The sequence below is a fragment of the Rousettus aegyptiacus genome, unplaced genomic scaffold (genome assembly GCF_014176215.1).
Source record: "Rousettus aegyptiacus isolate mRouAeg1 unplaced genomic scaffold, mRouAeg1.p scaffold_m13_p_6, whole genome shotgun sequence".
Classification (NCBI taxonomy): Eukaryota; Metazoa; Chordata; class Mammalia; order Chiroptera; family Pteropodidae; genus Rousettus; species Rousettus aegyptiacus.
Window position 1 is genome coordinate 36,310,681 of NW_023416309.1, and position 20,018 is coordinate 36,330,698.

Below are 20,018 nucleotides of genomic sequence, written 5' to 3' on the forward strand. Positions count from 1 at the left end.
TTATTATAAGTAAATTATACCTTAATAATTTTAATTTTTTTAAAAAAGGGGGCCTGCTTCTTCAGGACCCAATAATGGGGGAGGGCGCTGATGCTGACTATGGCTGTGAATTCATGCAGCCATAAGAAATCCACGTAAGACGAGAGTACAGAGATAAAAAGGTTACCCATCAATGATTTTTCTGAGCCTACAAAGTAGTCTTAAAGTCCTCATTGCAGGCTCCTTGCCATAGGGCCTATCTATCATGGAAGGCTAAAATTTTATCCTGTATCCAGGGTTACAAAGTTCCTCGAAAAGAGGCCTTTAATACTTAGACTCCTGAATTTTTTTTTAACCGAATAAAGTACTAATATCCTCTGATTCAATTAATCTGAAGGCACTTATCAGCAAGTTGCCCACTTTGATTCAAGCTTAGCTAACAATTCCTTTAAATGTTCAGTTGAACATAAAATAGCAGAGACTGCCAAAAGAAGCACATTTACCAGCCCTAAAAATAAAGTCGGTTGGTTTGATGTAAGTCCCTGTGGGAAACTTAATCCAATAGGTAACTGGACCTAATCAATTGGAAATCATGATCTCATTGCAGGCAATTAAGTTTAGTTTAGTCTCAGCTAAATCAGAGTGGTAATCCTTCCTCATAAAAAACACACTAGCTGCTTGGAAGTAAAAGAGTAACATTCCAGCCAATCTGACACTTTGGGACAAAGTTCAATAAAATCAGTATTTGAATTTCCCTTTTGGGTAAAATTTGGACAATGGAGAAGATTGTGCCTGGCCACTGAAAGTATGCAGAGAAGGAGGCAAAATGGTCTTATCTGGGTGGGGTTGGCCAGATGGAGCAGATAGTGCCTGAGGAGTAACAGACAAGCTTCTCTGAGGCTCCTCTTGCAGGAAGCCTGAAGCAATACTGGGGAGATAAGGACTGTGAAGGCAGCCACCAATTTATAATAGAGATCTCTATTTGAAAGCCTTTACAGAGTGGAGGGAGGAAAGGGCACTTTATTTTGCCTCTCAATTGGGTTAGAATTAAAAAAAACAAAAACAAAAAACTTTTAATACGTTTCAAATACAACCAAGATAAATCTCTGAAATTATAATAGAATGATAACTCTAGTCCTAAGACTATGAGACAAATAGGAAAACATCTTCAAAGAAAGGTACCTGGGATAATGGGAAACAATAGAGAAACTGATGTCTGATATGGGTTCTCTGAGCCAACTGGGCAATTCCAGGATAAAGGTCGGGACTCTGATTAGCGGTAAGAAAGGGAAAATGAGGCTTAATTTAAGGCCTCTCAGGAGACTCACAGAACTGCAGAAAAAAATGGAATTTATAAAGCTATAAACTGAATCTATTCAGTCTAGAATTCAACTGAGTGAGGGTTTGAAGTACTGTGACAAGGCTTTGAAAGACACAAAGAATGAATAATTAGTTTATAAATAAAAGGGCTTATGAAGACCCCTGGAAATAAAAACCAGTGCCAAAGCAGTAATCTTAAATAGGTGTCAAAGAGAATTCCAAAGGAGAAAATGCAAAGCTTGTAAGAAGCCAAGTAAGTTTGCAGAATACTGCAAATTTTGGAAGCAGTGTAGCAATGAGAGCACAGGCTTCGATTTGCAAAGTGAAACAAAACTGGGTTCTAACCCAAACTCCATTATGTATAATTTTGGGCAAGTTACTTACTCTCTTTGAACCTTGATTTCCTTTTCTGTAAAGGGGAAATAATATCTACTGCACAAGGTCATTATAAAGATTAAATGTATTAATGTGGAAAAAGAACTTAGCATTGTGTCTGACACATATGAAATGCTCGATAAACAATATCTATTAGTATTAATAGCTAGAATCTCATAGGCTGGGAATGGAGCAATACTATACCACTGTCATGAATATTAGTGCCATCATGGATGCTATTTGTCTGAAGAATAATGAAGGGATTAATGGTAAATGGTATTTGGGTTCATTAGTGCCTTCATTCACTTAGCCATCTTTTTGATTATTCATTTTTCTTTATTCAACAAATATTTTTCTAGTGCCTTTTATTCATCAGGCAGTGTCAGCCACAGGTTGGTTACAAGTAAGCTGCACACTTGATTCAAGTTGCAGAAGGTCCATATTTTGAGAACTATTGCTATAGAGACTAAACTGACTTTATTAACTACCCCTCAATTCTTGATTTCTTCTCATGGACAACTGGTTTTTAACTACTCTGTAATCTCTTTTGAGTCTAGAGGTATTCAATAATTTCATTTATAGTGATAGTCTCTCCCTACATTGTTTTTAACACCTGATTTATCAAAAACTTCACTATTCATTCTTTTCCTCCTCACTCCTCTCCCATTTTGTTTTTCTGTTACGCAGCAATTTATTTCACCAACTCCAAACAGCTGAAATTCTTCTACTAGCAGCCAATTTGTTCATGTTCCTTTAACCTTATTTATTTGAATTAGAAAAAACTGAAATATTTTTTTAAATGCAGTCTGACAAACACATCACTTTTTAACGAACCTATTAGATCATGAGCTTTTTAAATGTGTGGTATATTTTATGTTAAAATCATTTGTAAAACATAATTACCTACTTTTATATTATTTTCTCCATAATCGCCCCCTGCTTTCAGTGTCCACTGATCTGATCAAAGGATTGCTAGAAGGCAATAAAGGCATTGCAGTGGATTCTGTTTTTGCCTATTCTAGCATCCATTTTCCTCTTCCTCCTTACAGAAATTTGATTTGTGTGCTCCTCCCTGATAAACCACTGGAAGCAGACTCTCAACTACAGAAATGAGACTTAGAGATCTAAGAGTAATCCATTCTTTTTGCCAGTGCTTGGTTCAGAAATGGGCATAGACTATTATGTTGTTTAGGGATAAGATGTTTCTGTTGATTTTAGCAAACATTTTTTTGATGATACCTCACATGTTGGCTTTTCTGGCTATAGCAGAACACTTAGCTGATTATCGCCAGAGAACAGTGTACGACTCTTTAATAATTCCTATCCCCCTTCCCGTATCTAACTGAAAGTACAGACCTCAACAAACATACTATAAATATAGTTAGGACAATTTCTTTAGTTACATTATCTTATACTCGCCCACCCCAAAACTTGAACTTTTCTGCCCATTCACACAGTTTCAAAATAGCTTTCAGTTGTAGTTTATTTTCATCATTCATAACTCAAACACATTTAATGCTACTGGTATTAGTATTAGTACTGGTATTTGGAATGATGGCATGCTTAATCATGTCCAGAATACTCATAAAAATTTAATAAAGATATCAAAAAACATTTTTTCAACTTCTGTTAGAATGAAAGCCTCTCTATATTAAAGTGTTCTATACTTTGGCCAGTTTATTTTTTATTTTTTCCCCCCTCTTTAATCCCCTCACCCCTACTTCCACCCCTGAACTATGGATGTTGCTTAACCATCTCCCCTTAAAAACTAGATCTCTTAAGACTGGGTTTCTCTTCCCCTGTGCTACCAGCACGCCTGGATGGGGGAGGGGGTGGAGGCTAGCGCATCTGGGGTATGGTCCCGGGATCCACCTTGGGCGCAAACCCAGGACCTTTTGCTTGTAAAGCAGATGTGGTAACCACTAAACTATGGAACCACCTCTTTGGCCAGTTTAAAAAATAAAACCAGTTCGATTTCTTGTTAAAAAGTCCATATGACAGTACTTCAATTTTCACTATACTTCTTCAAGGAACAAAATATACTCTACACTTGATGATATTCAACAATAGTGAGCAGAAAAGATGTTGGGAAAGAACTGCTGTTTAACTGCATTCTGAATGCAAAAATTATTAGCAAAGTATTTTTGCACTGTTGATACCATTTTGTCAAATTCAAGTCAAACACAATTTTTAAAAATGTTTTATTTGTAATATGAAATGAAGATTCGTTTAATTCATTCGGCAAATATTTACTGAGCATTTACTACATGCCAGGCATTTTCTGGGTATTGAGAATGAGAGGTGAAAAGGTAGACATAGTTCCTACTTTTCTACTACCAAAAAGCTTATGTTTTATTTTGAATCATTTACATTAAAAAATACATAAAACAGCAATAAAATGTTATAAAGTCTCAGATGTAACAGAATCAAGGATGAAAAGCTTAGAGATCCCCTACTACATGTCATCAATCCCAAGATGCACATTATTTTACATTTTGACATCTCTGAAATCAGCCACATCTTACAATGTGGTCATACCAGGCAGCAACAGAGATGGGGTTGCCACTGCCTCCAGATGTGCACCAAAATTTATGGAATGAGTGCCAGGGGGTGAGAAGAAAATGGGAAAACAATGGTGAAGGCAACTTTTTAAGGATTCTTGATGATTCAAAACTCAATAAAATATAAGAGTTTAAAGTGTTCATTTCTCACGAGAGAGGAAAATTAAATTCAGAGAGATTAAATGACTTGCTCTAATTCACAAAGCAGGGCCGTAGGACTAGAGTCCAGGTCTGAGTTCCATTCTCATGCTTCTTCTACTAAAATCTTCAGTTATATGGAAGGAAAGGCTACAGAATGTGGCTCCAGTTTTGGGACCATGAGAAAGAAACTTAATCCCCCTTTGCCTCAGTTTCTCCATCTGTAAAAGTGATTTTAATAGACTTAATTCATGAGGTTACTGTAAGTATTGATATATGTATAGGACTTAACACAGTTTGCATTATGGTAAATGCTCCATAAAAACAACTATCTGAGATCAAACTTTACATTTGGTAGCAAATAATTTAAAGTGGTCATCAATTATCCCACAAATATTGCTCAGTATATGAAGCCTACATCTAGTTATTTGACTAAAAAATTGGAAAACTAAAAAGACAGGTAACATATTTGAACTGATTAATAAAAATTTCCACCTTAACATGTTTTATCCAGGTTCATATGGTATTGTGCCAAGAACCCAGTAGACCCACCTGCAAGAAAACACACAAAAAGTCAGCATCGAGGCCATTTATCACCATCAATTCACTAAGTACTCTAATGTGTTCAAATGTTCTTGTAAATACAATCTCAAATAACACATCAAAAGGAAAAAAATATTTAAAATGTGTAAATGAATAATTATTCCTTTTAAAAAATACTATTATAAGATATAGTATTTTTACTATATACTGGTAGTACAAGAACCACAAGTTTTGGAGGTTAAAATATATCACAAAGAGACATGACTTGGCCAGAAGAGCTAGAATAATAACTGTTTGTGATTGAGATATTACTTTATATATTGTAAAGCATGTTCTCATCCATTATCAACTCATTGCTTTGCACATTGTATGCTCTTGTATAAGCAAATCCCAGGTGCTTTCTAATGTCATTGTATAGAATGTTCTACACTCTAAAACTGTCTACATTTTTTCTTTTTTTTTTAGCCTGTTTAGGTCAGCTCTTCTAATTTTGAGGATTTAAGTGAAAATCTAAATTATAACATACTCTATTATGTAGAGTCAACCTGCTTTAAATATTAGTTTCCATACTTTTGTTTCTATAAGAAAGAAACATCTGTATGTGTATTTTATATCACACTTAAAAAGTAACTTTAACTAGAGGAAATGTTAATGAACCAACCCACAGTTGTTTGTTTCACCAGATGACAAAACCTATAAGACATCCTGCAGCGAAGAAAACGAATTCAAATTAATATGTCTATATCTAGAATTACTGTCTTTTCTGAAACTGCTGGCAATTAAAACCTTATCATGAGGTACAATTCTGGTGTCTTCAAGTTTCATCATGATGACTGCACAGCAGCAAAGTTCAACAATTCCCTGAGTGTTTTAAATATTAGCCTATTTTCTCATACCAGATTTTTAAAAAGAATACTTTCGGTAAAATCTCCCCGTTATCCTATACAAATATAAACCTTAAAAGAAAACCCACCCCATGACTCAACATGAACTTTCCCTGTTCATTCTGAAACTTAAACCTAACATTATCAGCTTGTGATTAAAAGTAAAAAATCACATACTGAGCTATACAAACCCTAGATATTTTGCAGGAATAAAGTCTATGAGTATGGTTGAGTCGGCTGGGAATGGCCTTTTGGAGCATCTCAGCCGAATTAGGGACAAGGCTCCAATTGGGCGGCGGCTCCAGCAGCTTAGTGGGGCGTCCCGAGATCTCCCACCGCCCCGTAATTCCCAGTGCATCGCACCTCTCTCGGTCTTAACTGCCCGCCACTACCTCCCAAGCCAGCCACCGTACTGCCCGACCTGCTCCAGGGCTGAGGGAAGAACGGTATAAAAACCTGGCATACAAAGAAAGCACAGGTATGAAGCGAGGTCCTACCCTTCCAAGAGAAGCGACTCCTCTAGAAAAACTTGGCGGCAAGTTGACAGGAAGCGCGGAAGTCCAGTTCTAGAACAGTTTGAAGCACCCTGCTGCCCAGCAAACTCATCTTTTATCCTTTGGACAGGCCTTCTTGAAGCCCTAAACTCGGGGATTTCCGGGCAATTCTTGACTCCATTGCTGTCCCTCGCTGACGGCAGCCATGATAATTGTATCCGGGTATTCGAGGAGCCGAGGCCGGATCCTCCCGGAAGTGACGGGACCGCGGAGGGATCTGCGATCGGCTGAGGGAGACTGAAGTGAAGGGACTCCCGGAAGCAGGGCTGGTAGGGACGCTGGCGGTGGTTGGTTAAGGTTTTGGACCCTATGACAACCAACTCGTTATAATACGTGTCAGGCATTGTGCTTAACACCAGCATTGCCATGCCATTTAATCCTTTCTTCACAACAAACCTAGGAGAGATAAATAGTATAATTTCCATTTTATATACGGAGAAACTTAGGTTAAGAGAGCCATTGATTTGGTCAAGATCATAGAGCTAGTATTTGGTGGAGCTGGTCTAATCCCGTCAGTTTGGCTGCAGGATCTATGCTTTATACCGTCTTGTGTGGTGCTTCCATTTGGAAAAGTCCAAACCTGGTGCTTGGCATTCTGGTAAGCCACTTCTACAAGGGCTGTTACTCTTCAGCTCAGCATCCTGTTGCTCAGGGAGTGGGGCCAGGTCACAGCCACGGTGCTCTTTACGCTGGACACAAGACCAAACTGTTTGCCTGAGTCACCTTCCCCAACACGATGACCTGAAATTTCGCTTGGTCTCCTTGACTTTGCACATGCACGGTTTTTTCTCGCTGCCATCGCAGCACAGGTTAACCGGGGGAACTGGCGCTGGCTGCTGTTGGGCTCTGGTAAACAGTTTTGAATTCCTGTCAGACACTTGTAAATTGAGGATTGTTCAGACAACTCGAAGCCTGTCACCATCAGAAAATAGTCTTTGGCTTTAAATAAGAACTGACAATTATTATCTTGGACTTGTCTACCAAATCGTTAGTTTCTACTGGTTTTCGTTTCTTTATAATATGATGACAGAACCAATCCTTTGATCTTATGTCTACATTAACAAGCTCTCAACGTTTGAAGACTACTAAGGTCATAGTTTTGTAAAAACAAATTATACACACAAAAAAGTACTAACATACATCAAAATTAACTGATAGTATTTAAAGAGTGGCCATTTAGTCATTTTATCCTACCTTATATTTTATATATCTGCTGTAATATCTCTTTAATATAGAAAAATAAATTGACCATGATAAAACATTCTTAATTATCTGACATTGTAATGAAGACAAAGACGTGTTGTGACATTTTGACGAATGACAGTCCTTGACAGAATTCACAGAGAAATCCTGTTGTTTAGAAAAGCATTGGATTTTTTTGTAGCTAGTATCAAAAAGCAGTTTTGGGTCAGCAATCCTCACAGGAAGCTAGTGAGTAGAAATGTTTTGATGTATTTCATTCACTTTTATATAGAAATATGTGACAATCGAAAGTTTTTCTTCTGTAAAACGGGAAGGGAGTTTGGGGCATTTGAAATTCAGGAGAACAAGTATAAAGAGATATTTTTATTCTGCCTTCTTTGGGGTACGGCTTTAAGCAATTTATTTCCAACTGCAAAATAAAGACTCCATTCTCTATTCTATATGGTGCTGTTTGTATTTATGATACTTGATATTTTTAAGAGTTACAAAGGATTAGTTAATCAGAAAAGCTATCTTCCTATATTTTTCTTACAGATATGAACCCAAGTAGTTGTAAGACACTAGATCAAAGATTAAGAATGAAATGTAATCACTACTTGGCCTCTTGCCTAGGCTCAAATGTGAGAATAAAATGATGTTTTTTTAAAAAAGACAGAATTAGATGACTATGTCCATAGAATTGGATGTTGAATGTCAATAACATCCACTTGAGCCCCTCCAGAAGGCATAACATTTTTAATTCCTTGAAGGCTTTTAGTAATTGGAACAAGATTCATCTGTGAGCACAGAGTGACAGCTCCAAAATAAAAATTTTTTAAACATGACATAAATTTTATTATTTTCTCTCAAGAAATATGGATGAATTTAGTTTGGAGTTGGTGTGATGATTCATGGGGTGAGGATTCCAGGCTTGTGCTATCTTTTTGATCCATTATATGTGTCTTCTGTTTTCCAAAGTCATTTCATTGTCCAAGATGACTATTAGAGCTCCAGCCATCCCAGTGAACAGGAAAGACAAAGGGATTCAAAGAATTAGCATACCTCTCCTATTGAAGAACAGTTCCAAAGGTTGTACACAAATTTCTGCAAGAGAGGCTAGGAAAGGTAGTATTTTTTCTAGTAAGCCAGTGCCCCACTAAAATATTTGAGATTCTATTTTTCTAGAACAGAGGTCAGAAAACTGTTGCCCATGGCCAGCCACCTGTTTTTATAAATAAAATTTTATTGGAATACACTCCTGCCCATTTTACCTATTGTCTATGGCTACATGTTTTTTTAAAAAACAGCTTTATTCACATATTCACATGCCATATAATTCACTCATTTAAAGTATACAATTCAATGGCATCTAGTATATTAACGGAATCATACATCTAGCACCACAGTCAATTTAGAACATTTTCGTTTCCATGAAAAAAACCTCCATATCCCTTAGGTGTTGTCTCCAAATCCCCATCTCTTTCCACAGCCAAGACCTAGGCAATCACTAATCTACTTTCTGCCTCTATAGATTTGCCTATTCTAGGCAAATGGAATCATATAACATGTGGTCCTTTGTAGCTTCTTTCGCTTAGCATAATGTTTCCAAGGTTCATTTTAGTTGTAGCATGTATTAGTATTTAATTCTTTTTTATGGCCAAATAATATTCCATTGTGTGATAGACCACATATTGTTTGTTCATCCATCAGTTGATGGACACTTGTGTTGTTTCCATCTTTTGGCTATTGTGAGTAATCCTTCTACAAACATTTGCCTACAAGTTTTTGTGTGGATGTATGTTTTCATTTCTCTTGGGTATATACTTTGGAATAAAATTGTTGGGTTATGTGATAATCCTGTGTTTCACCATTTGAGAAACTGCTATTTTCCAAAGACTATTTTGCAAAGTGGCTGCACCATTTCGCATTCCCACCAGCAGTTTATGAAGGTTCTGAGTTCTCCACATCCTGGTCAACACTTGTTATTATCTTTTTTATTATAGCCATCCTGGTGGTTGTGAAGTGATTATCTTATTGAGGCTTTGATTTGTGTTTTTCTAATAACTAAAGTTGTTAAGCACCTTTTCATGAAGTTATCAGCCATTTGTATATCTTCTCTGGAGAAATGTTTCTACAGATTCTTTACCCATTTTTCAGTTGGATTATTTGTTCTCTTATTATTGAGTTGTAATCATATTTTATATATTTACATGTAAGTACCTTATCAGGAATATAATTTGCAAATATTTTCTTTCATTCTGTAGGAGTTTTTTTTAACTTTATTTTTGGTGCCCTTTGAATAACAAAAGTTTGTTATTTTGATGATGACCAGTTTATCTATTTTTTCTTTTCTTGCTTGTGTTTTTGGTTTTGTATATAGTTGCTTTTGTACTACAATAGTAGAGTAGTTGCGACAGAGATACATAGAGTTATATGACCATATGGCAAACCTAAAATATTTATTGGTCCTTTAAGAAAAAAGTTGCTAACCAATAGGGGCTCAGGAGGTAGAGGGGAATGGATATGTTAGAGGATTGCTGGTAATCCCTTTTGTGAGGTACATATTATAACTATGTGAAAACCTTTTCTAAATCAACTTAGTACAGTAATGTGCTAAATGGTTCAAGTATGTCTTTTCACCTTCTAATAAAAAGTCTTATTTTTGCTTCATGGCTGTTGAAAGGGTGCCAAATACCCCAGAGATTATAGATCTTCTGTAGCTTCATTATTCTGCCAGGACTTTTAATCTTAAATATTGATAGAATCGTTGCCTTTATCATGGCAATAGCAAAGAGAAAATTGGGACTCCCTTTATGGTGATGAATTGATAAATTACTACCAAGATAGCATGTTATCATTTCTACTCGCCACAATTCACATGGGCACAAGATACACCTGGTAAGACCAAGCTCAAGGTTAAGAGGATCACATTGAACATTGGGAATGGCTCCTGGGCTTATTATAGACCATTCCTGTTCTTTCTAGAACTAATTAGAGAGATGTTTGGATCTGTGTACATGTCTTCTAACACATAGTCATAGTTTTAAAGAAGGAAGCAATTACACAAAGCGAAAGACAGCAGCAACAAAGAGAGAAAACTCCATTGTTATTCATGCTAAGAGGAGATGACTGTTAGTAATAAATGTCTGAAAAATATAATAAGCTGTTTATTATATTATTAACTGTAATAGAAATGAATAGCAAATACCAATGTCCATTTCCTCCTATTCTTCCTGAGCACATAGCTAGACTGTATTTCCCAGCTCCCTTTGTTTCTAGATGGAGTCATATGTCTAGATGTCACCAATATGAGAAGTTATGTGTATCATTTTCAGGTTGAGGTGGTTAAGAGTAGGTGTTGGCTTCTTTATTCTTTCTGAGGAGGCGGGGTCACTGGATGTAAAAAACCTAGGTCCCTGAATGACTGGATGGAGCAGAACCCCTGACCCTGTTTGTTAACCCACATGGGACTGGGACTTGAGAAAGCAATAGTTCTTTACTCTGTTAAGACACTGAAAGAAAATAAACCAGCAGGAAGTGTACCTTGACTAATACATCAAGAGCATTAAAAACAGTCTCTTATGGATTTTGATGGGCAAAAATATCAACTGTCTAAATAAATGTGATTAAGATTTAACCAAGGTTTATTGAGTAAAGATATAATACTACTACTGTTGGCAGTCTCTATTTAGAGTTACATACCCGTTTCAAATCAAGTTTGTGGAAAGCTTCTCAGCAATGCTTAAATATGAACTGTTACCTGAAGATTATCTGAACATAAAGACATGGATGATCTAGAAGACAGAGTTAATTACCCTGATGACAATGTAGAAGCTTTCACCGTGTATGTTTGCTACTAGAATGTTGCATCATTTACATTATTCCAAATATATTCTGTTGAGGAAAGAGAACTCAGAGCATTAGTTTGAATGCCACATGTGGTTCTTTAAAAACCATCTCCCTTACTACTTTTGGACAAACTACAGGTAAGTGCACAGGCTCTTTAGATGGTTCTAAGAAGTCTTCAATGAAGCTGCAAAGGGCAGCTTTCTCTAGTGTTTAGCCACCATCTCCAGCTCTAGACTTGGGTTACAGAAGCATAGCAGTGAGATAGAGTGAAGTTGACATGCAAAGAAAAGCCAAGATAATAGATTCATGGAAAGAGATCTGAAATTTATGATATCTGTTTCTGGAAGTTTCTGAGATCCAGTATCATTCCTGACCTTTAATATCCTTTTATTATAAAGGATACCATATCAAAGTATTTTCTAATAAATCAATATTTTTCAAACGAGTTTGTTTTTTGAAACCAAAAGACAAGCATACATGATTCTTGCAAAAAAAAAAAAAAACAAAAAAATTTAAAACAAAAAGTGGAGAGTTTTCTTTTTCACCTTAGTATTCTGATTATACTGAGTTAACTACTCAACAATTTGCTTAATATCTTCCCATATTTTTTTCTAGGCATATTAAACATTAAATCATATCACCTTATAATGTACTTTCATTTACATTATTTTACTCATCAATACGTTGTGAAATTATTTCCATAAAGACATTTAAAATGTACTTCATCTTTATAATAGATGTATAATATTCTATTGCATAGTTGTTCCCAATTTATTTAACTAATTTCCTATTAATGCATATTTGAAGGATGTTGCCAATTTTATTGTATTCGAAACAAAGATAAAAATTTCATTCACTTATTTATTCATTCAGCAAAAATTATTGTGCCTATACTATGTGCCAGGCACTTTTCTAGGCAAAGTAATCTACAGTTTCTATTTGTGGGGAAGGGAAGAAATAAATAAGAAAACAAATGTGAAGTAAATAATTTCACCTAGTGATAAGTTCTGTGAGGACAATAAAACATGGAGATTTGGTAAAGAGTGAAAAGTTTGAGTGTATAATTTCTTAGGATGGGAGATCTGGTCCATTTCCACAAAGTGACATTTGACCTAAGTCCTTGGTACTACAAAAGAATCAGCCCTGTGAGATCATGGCAGAAAGAACACCTAAGGTAGTAACAACTTGGCAGTTTAAAGGAAAACAAAGGAGACCAGTACTATCAGTTTCAGTTTTCAGTTACGAATGGTAGAAACAAATGTAACAGTTTAAGGAAAAAAGGAATTTACTGAAAAATACTTGGCAATTCAGAATCTGGTGGTAGGGACTAATCAGCCACGTCAAACTTCCTAAATCTCACCACAGAGCTGATCTAGTGGGAGCATCATTGCTGTGACTGCTGGTTTATAGATACTGTGGCTTGCACCAACAACAATATTGCCACTGCTGGCTCAGAGATTTCACTGTACCTGCAACCTTCCCTCCTTATTTGCAACACCAGTTTCTATTTAAAGCCTGCAGAAATGAATCATGTAGATCCCCTTTGTGTATCTGCACATCTGTACTGATATTTCTATTGACTAAATTCCTAGAATAACTGTTTCATTTAAAGAGAAGCATATTTAAATTTTTGACAGGTCCTGCTAAATCACCCTCTCTAAGATGTAGTGACTTATACTTCCACAAACAGTATATGAGTATGCCAATTTCCTCAAAGCCTTGTCAAAACTAGATTTGTGTTTCAGAGTAGTTTTGTAAACCTGGAAACACATGGACTTAATTCCAGTTCTGTGACTTCATATTTTTATATTATTGGGCAAATTAGTCTATTCTCTGAGTTTCATTTACCTTGTGTATATGATATGGAAATGATAACCATGTTGCTGAGACTGCTAGTTGTCCCTTAATATCCATTTTCTCCTTTTTCTATACTCATAAAATCTTAATTTTTAGTTAGATCCATAGCTTTCCAGAATCAATTCTAAGTTACTAGTTTATCTTAGTCATAGCTATTATAAAAAATGGCAAACTGAGTGTCAGCTTTTGTAAGAAAACCCTAGTGGTAAGAGTGAAGCACTTTTTAAAGAAATGCTACATCAGGAGCATTTATGGTACAGAGGATGACACTGAATAGAAAAACTCATATTTTTACTTCTGAGTTAAGGTGATTGAGAATAGCCAGGCTCTGAATTTGGAGAAAAAAATTTAAATACCTTTAATGATTTGCTTACACATTCCTTTTTATATGTATGCACAGAATAGATATACAATTTAGTTTATGTCAATAAATCATAAAGTTCTATTTCAGTAAGTACACAATAAAAATTCTAAGCGATAAGAAAGCACTGTCACAATTTAATCGAAAGTTTTGTAATATCCTTAGATTCAATTAAAAAATAAACAGTAATGGTCTCAAATATCCATTCTTGCCTTTTTCTATAGTAATAGAACTCTCAATTTTAGTGAGGCACAAGGCTGCTAAAAATATAGTTTCAGCCTCCCTTGCAAGTTAGGTCATGTGACTGCTCAATGAGACATGAGCAGAAGAGTAGTGTATAGATTGTAAGTCATGCCCTTAAACTGAAAAATTGTGCCCTTTCCTTCTCCCTCTCCCTTCCTTCCTGACTAGAATCAAAATATAGTGGTGCATCACCTTTGGCCATAAAACAAGGGTAGCAAACTAGAAATGACTGAAAAATGAATAAAAAGAGTTTGGTTCCCTGACACTGTAAGTCTCCATACCACTCCTACATTACTTAATCTTAGATTGTTACATGAGAGAAATAAATGCCTATCAACCATAGACCTCCGAATTGTTGGATCTCTATAACAGTAGCTGAACTTTAATGAATACAACCTACTTCACTGAATTGTGCTTAACATTAAATGAGATAATATATATAAAGTACCTAGTAGAGGCATGTAATAAATGTATGCTGAAGTAACTTTCTTAAAGTCTCAAAACAAGCTAGGGCAGATTTTAAAATTTAATCAGTTTCTTTTTCTCCTTTCTTTGTGCATTCAGTAACACTTATTAGGCATCTACTATGTGCCAACTTCTGCGCCTGACCCTAGATACAAAATGGAGAACAGATAAAATAATATACAGTAATAAAATATGATGAAAAGCCACCAGGTGCTCCAGTACAGGTGTTTACTCTCCAGAAGCAGGTCTTGAGTTGGAGGAATACATCTGATATTACTGGGTAGCAGTGGGAGGCAGCCAGAAGATAAGAAACTCAGGTACCAAGATTGGTCGCCCATCTTCGGCCCACCATCTTCTGTATAATACAGACCACAACCCTGAGCAACTTGTTTTCATCTTTCCGACCAAGCAGGCTGCACTGAGGACAAGGAGAAAATCCCAACCACAAAGATGGGTTCACAGGCAATTATCACTAGCCATTTAAGGATTGTAAACTCTGAAAGAAAAATAGGAAAATTCACACTCAATAAAACAACTAATAATAAATAAAATTAATATTCTCAGATGAGAAGGAATTTGATACAAAAAGCAAGAACAAATGGTATTCAAAACATAATCAAGGGTTTTAGAAATGAAAAATATAATTGTTGAAAATAAAACTCAGTACATGGTTTGAAGAGCAGAGTAGACATAGCTGAAACTGGTGGTGTAAGTTGATACAACGAGCAACAGAAAAGAAATAAGAAGAAAGATGAGAATAGTTAATCTATTCTCATTGTTCTAAGCTCTTTACAGATCTAAAACTCATAATTATCAAAACAAGCCCGTCAGGAATGGGTTATTATTATTTTTACTGTACCAATGAGAAATATAAGGCACAGGAAGGATTAATAACTCGTTCAAGGTCACACACCTAGTAAATAGGAGAGTCAGGATTTGAAGCCAGCATCTGGTTCCAGAATCCATTTTTCAAACACTAGGATATACTGGAATAATAGAATGTTCAAATGAAATATTGAGAGACATAAAGGATCAATCCAAAAGCATTAAGCATCCATGAAGAATCCCAGGAGGAGAAAATACAAAGATGGAGGAGAATAAAAATACAAAAGACATGAGTTCTTATATCGAAATGATCCTTCCTAGTAGGCTAAATTAAGACATACTAAATATTATAGTGAAGTATGGAAAAATTGTAGTGAAATTTTAGAAAATCAAGAATGAAGAAATGATCCTAAAAGAACAGATCTTAATTGTGCCCACCAAAAAAAAGTAACTACTATGTCAGGTGATGGATATGTTATTTAGCTTCATTGTGATAAATATTTCACAACTTATATATATCGAAACATCATGTTGCACACTTTAAATATATACATTTTTTTGTCAATTACACCTGAATACATCTTGAAAAAAAGAGGCAATCCAAAAAGTTATCAGAGATAACCTACAAAAGGAATAAGAATCATTAGATTGTCATCAGCGATATCAGATGCAAGAAAAAAATGCATCAATATCTTCAAAATGTTAAGGACTTTTGAACCCAGAATTTTCTTGTTAGCCAAAGCACCTTTCAAATTAAATGGTGAGAAAAGAATATTTTAAGACATTCCAAATATTCAAAAACTTTTTACCCACAGATCCTCTTTGAGCAAACTGTTAAAGGAGCACTCTGGGAAGGAGAGGCGGTGAAATAAAAGAAAAAAAAGGGAGACATTTAATTAGTAAAAGTTATTATTGTTTAAATGTTTACAAAGCACTTCTTAATAGTAGTATGTCATATATATTTTAAATGATATTGATGTGAGATTGTATTTTCCAAAAATGAACATACGAATATTTTTAGCCCTGTGTGCTTTTCCAGAAACTTGCCTCTCCCCATCAAAAGGTGTAATCTATTTCTCCTTCCTTTGAAGGTGGGCAAGTTTGTGACTGCTTTGACCAAGAGAGTGCACAGATGTGATCCTGTGTGACTTCTGAGGGTTGGGCATAAGGATACAGCTTCAGCCTTGTTCTCTCTTATTGAGACGTTTGCTCTGGTGAAACCAGCCACCACATTGCAAGGAAACCCAAACTAGTTTACAAAGAGAGGCATATAGAGAGGCCCATGTGGAAAGGAAATGCACATCGCAGCCAGCATCCACCACCAGACTTCTGAGTAAATGAATTGTTGGATTATTCCAGTGGCCAGCCTTTGAGTCTTCCAACTGAGGCATCAGATATTATAGAACAGAGACAAGTCATCCTCTTTGTGCCCGTCTGAATTTCTGACCCATAAAATCCATAAGCATAAAAATCAGTTGTTTTATTAAATACTGGGGTAATTCTTTTCAGTCATAGCAACTGAAACATATCAATATGGTAGGTATTCAATCTACAGGAGAAGATTGAAGGGAAGTAAAAGCATGATAAGTTTTTTGTCATGTTTGGAGAATGAAATATTCATTAACTAGACATAATAGAAAAAGGAATAAATTTAAAGTATGATAATTATTTAAGGATAATTATTAAGTGAAAAGATGCAGATTCAAATTTTTAAAATCAACTTCATTCTGTTTATAAAAGACATCTGAAAATAATAGCACAATGAAAGATTGAAAGTAATAAGATAGAAATGAATACTCCAGGAGACCCAGCCTCACAGAGGTAATATCAGAAAAAAATAGTTTAATGTAAAATTATTAAGAACAACAAAAGAGTATTTCATGATGATAACAATAAAAATCTATCATCTCAATCGCAAACTTTGCTTTGTCTAACTTTGTAACTCAACATGCATATAGAAAAATTAAAATAACTGAGGGGAGAAATAGGCAATTTAAAGCCATTGATTAAGATTTAACATACTTTCATAAATTGATTGCTCAAACAGAAAAAAAAGTTTTTAAAAATATATATGTAGACTACATTTAAATAAATAAGTATATGTAATACTTTGCATCCAGCATGGAAAGTACATTCTTGTCATGCACAAAATATTTATAAAAATTGATTATACATTAAGACACAAAAGAATCTTCAATACTTTTAAAAATGATAATATAGAAACAATGTTCTCTGAACAAGAAATAAAATTAGAAACCAATACAAAAAGATAGTTTAAAAATTAACCTAGAAAACAATATCCTCACCTCTAAATTACTGAAGATCCAAAAAGAAATCAAAATGAAAATTATGAAAAAATTTTAAATGAAAGACAACAAAATCATTAGTTATATATAATTAGTGAGATGCAATTAAAGTGGAGTTTTAGTGGGAAATTTATATCCCTTTATTTCCATATTAGAACATATGAAATATGAAAAATAAATAAGCTAAATACTTCACTCATGAAGCTAAAATGAATATCGAGTAAGCCCAGAGAATATAAAGAAAATAATAAATATGAAAGTAGAATTTAATTATTTAACAAATAAAACAAGAGAAAAAGAAATAATACCATCACAAGTTTTTTTATTAAAAGAATAATAGATCAATATAAAGAGAGAGAAGGCAAACAAAAGATAGAATGGGAAAAATAGCTACAATAAAGCTAAAAATAGCTATAATAGACTTAAATTATCCTAGGAGAATTTAAATGACTATGTTCAATAAATTCATAAAACTTTGGTGAAATAGATTATTTCCTAGGAAAATATAAATTTAAAAAGTTTAGGAAATCTGAGCAAACAAATAACTGTTCAAAAATTCTAATCAGTATTAAAATTCATACCCTCTACAATAAGGATGCCATCCCTAGATAGGTTTATAGGTAGTTCTTACTAACTTTCAAAGAACAACTAATCACTATCTTATACAAACTATTGAAAAGGTCACTTAAAAAAGAAAATATGATCCCATACTTGTATGAGGCCATACAAAGTCAATAAAAAATTACAGTCAAATTTTACTTTTGAACTTGGATATAAACACACTGTATTGACAAAGTGAATCAAAAAATATACTAAAAAACACATCATGACCAAGTTTATATCAAAAATTTAACAGTGGTTCAACAACTAAAATTCTGTCAATGTAACTCGCAAGATTAACAAATCAAATTAAAAATATGACCATTTGGTCAGTGAAGAGGAAAAACTAATGATAGTCAAAATCTATTCATGATAAAAAAATAAACCTTCAGCAAACCAAGATGAGAAATTATTTAATATCATAGGTGACATCAATGCAAAACCCATAAAAACTTATTAATGCTTAAATCTAGAAGCATTTTCATAAAGTTAAGACATGATATGTATATATGAATATTTTCTATCACACTCCAACTCAAGATTCTACTGGAAACCATAGCCATGTGATTGGCTTCACATACATTTAAGATTCTTCCAGGTCTCTGGCTTAGCAGTTAATTTCTTTTCATTGCTAAACAATATTCTATTATATGAATGTACTACACTTTGTTCATCAGTTTATTTACCCCTTGAAGAACATCTTGGTTGCTTCCAGTTTGGGGCAATTCTGAATAAAGATGCTATAAACAGTCAAATACGTAGGAGGGCAACTCCTGGATCATATAGCAAGACCATGTTTAGCTTTGTAAAAAACTGCAAATCAGTCTTCTAAAGTGGTTATACCACTTGCCTTCCCACCAGTAAGTGAGAGTTCCTTTTGCCCCATGCCTTCTGCAGTATTTGGTTTTGTCAGTGTTTGGATTTGAGACATTCTAATAGATGTGTAGTGGTATCTTATTGTCATTTTAATAGATATTTTCCTAATGACACATGATGTTGAGAATCTTCTCATATGCTAATACCTTCTGGTGAGGTATTTATTCATATTTTAGCTCACATTTTAATTGTTGTTTGTTTCCTTAATTGTATATTTGAATAAAAGTCCTTTATCAGATACATGTTTTGGAAATATTTCTCCCAGAACATTTTTTTCTCCCAGGTTTGTTTTTTCAAGTCTCTTAATAATGCATACTTCTACATTTTAATGAAATCTGACATCAAATTTTTCCTTTTATGAATGATGTTTTTGGTGTTGTATTTGAAAAGTCATTGCCATGCCTAGTGTCACCTAGATTTTCTCTTGTGTTACCCTCTGGAATTTCTGTAGTCTTGTTTTTCACTTTACATCTAGATCCATGATCCATTTTGAGTAGCAGTTTACAAGGTCTATGTCTAGATTCTTTTTTCTTTACTTTCTCCCTTCCTTCTTTCCTTCTTTCTTTTCTTTCCTTTTTCTCTTTCATGTAGATGTCATTGTTCCAGCACAATTTGTTCAAAGACTAGCCTTTCTCCATTGAAGTGTCTTTGCTCTTTTGTCAAGATCAGGTGTATGTATCTGTGTGTATCTATTACTAGGCTCTCTATTCTGTTCTATCGATCTATTTGTCTATTCGTTTGCCAATAATACATTGTTTCAATTACTGTGTCTTTATAGTAAGTCTTGAAGCCAGGTTGTATCAGTCCTCCTACTTTATTTTTCCTCTTCAGTATTTTGTTGACTTAAGTATTGAATTTCCATGTAAACTTTAAGTTTTTTGATATCCACAAAATAACTTGCTAGAATTTTGATTAGAATTCCATTGAATCTATAGATCAGGTTGAAAGTGTTTGGCTGGGAAGATGTTAAGATGTTTGTTAGGAAGACCAAACATCTTAACAATATTGATTCTTCTTATCCTTGAAATAGGATATTTCTCCATTTATTTAGTTTTTCTCTGATTTCTTTCAAGGAATCAGCTTTTAGTTTTGTTGACTTT

The 20,018-nt window shown here is 34.5% G+C and overlaps 1 long non-coding RNA gene across 1 annotated transcript; it reads right to left on the reverse strand.

Moving 5' to 3' along the window:
* Nucleotides 1-798: 798 nt before the first annotated feature.
* Nucleotides 799-6,525, reverse strand: LOC118603957. The gene is made up of 2 exons (XR_004951519.1): nucleotides 6,298-6,525; nucleotides 799-4,925 (listed from the first exon to the last, which is right to left on the reverse strand). It is a non-coding gene; the product is annotated as an uncharacterized LOC118603957 (long non-coding RNA).
* Nucleotides 6,526-20,018: the final 13,493 nt, after the last annotated feature.